The sequence below is a fragment of the Frankliniella occidentalis genome, unplaced genomic scaffold, assembly GCF_000697945.3.
Source record: "Frankliniella occidentalis isolate FOCC.00 unplaced genomic scaffold, Focc_3.1 Scaffold9, whole genome shotgun sequence".
In the NCBI taxonomy this organism is placed as follows: domain Eukaryota; kingdom Metazoa; phylum Arthropoda; class Insecta; order Thysanoptera; family Thripidae; genus Frankliniella; species Frankliniella occidentalis.
This window is the reverse complement of record NW_026267139.1, coordinates 530,353-531,917: the sequence shown is the minus strand read 5'-3', so window position 1 is coordinate 531,917 and position 1,565 is coordinate 530,353.

Here is a 1,565-nt window from a genome sequence, read left to right as displayed (position 1 = left end):
CACGGCAAAAGTCCATGGCGTCTAGGGCAGGGCAGTGACGAGGGAACCAGAAGCATAGCACAGCGAAAGGTGCGCGCTCTTTCCAATTTCCTCCCCCCCCCCTCTCTCTCTCTCCGTGTTCTTTTCAATCCCCGTTTACCTTTACACAAACGCCTACACATTCAAAATAAGAAACGTTTTATCTTCAATTGTCGCGCACTCAAGGCGCATTCCTGTGAAGGGGTTGAAAATTTCCCGAAAATAACGGAAAACTTTTTAAGCCTGGAAGATTTTCCATTTTCCCCCGGAAAATGGTTTTTATTTCAGCTCCACACGACGGTCTTCACGGGCCATGGGCGCCCCTCCTCGCTATGCTCCCTGCGTTTAGTACAAGGGCTTGGCGCCGTGAAACCCGTGCAACACACACGCACACACACACGCATTCCTCAACGTTTGCAGAGAAAGTTTTCACGTCACACAGCACACCATATCGGATTCCCAGAATCGTTGTATGAACGAACAACAACAAAAGTTTTCCTGCGGTGCGTGACCCGTGGCGCAACAACTGTGCGTACCGGCACTAATGATTACGCATAAATCCAACGAAAGGACAAGTATAGTATCCACACAAAACCTCGTCATTTCCGAGGAGAGAAGAAAAAATAACTCGGATATACAAGTCCCGCCGCACACCTTCAAATAAGTATTCTTACATCTCAAGGTCCTTTTTTTAGGGGGTGGTGGGGTGGGGTAGGGTGGGTGTGGGGTAGTTAAGCAATGGAAGTGAATGAAAATAAAATTGTATTTAGACAAGTGGCACGACGCCTGCCCTGTGCACCGCTGCTCGACTCGGGCGCCTGCGAGGCGCAGGCAGGTGACCCCAACGCAAGGGACCCGTGCGGGTGGCCTATGCCGGGTTCCACAGGGGCTCGGCCCGTTCACCGTGCCCTGACTGGAATGGAGGAGGGTTCCCTCCGTACCAAAAGGTCCCGCCAGCAACGACCGACGTTTAAGAAAAAGTGGACAGTGTTCGTTCTTATATCGGGATCGTCTAGAAAGTGCGTCCGTTTTCACTGAAAAATGCAGGAGTGACGCTCGTCGCTCTTGGAGGAGCGACACACTGCTTCCGATTTCGTCGATCCATGATCTATTTGAGTAACGATTTTGGAACAATTTTGCTTTATTTGAATGACGGCCGTCGCTGGATCCAAAGTGGAGCGATGTTCGAAAACTCATCACTTAAATGGATCGAGGAAAACATATCGCTCGGATTGGGAAACCAGAAATCCCGTCACCTTTTTGAGACACGTGACTCCAGTATTAATTTCCAGTGTTTCTCATATTCATTCGATCAAATCGGCAAACTATACCAGAGCTCGGCGCCTGCGAGACTCGGGCTAGGCCAACCCGCAGTACACGCACGCCTTGCAGGCAAGATGTTGCCTACCCATCAGGCGCTCTGAGACAGTATATGAGACCGGCAATAATTTCGTAAACGGCAAAGATGGCGGACGCGCTTTTTTGATGATCCACCCACAGTATGGGCGATAGTTGAAGTCATAGAACAAGTTTATTCCTGAGCAAAA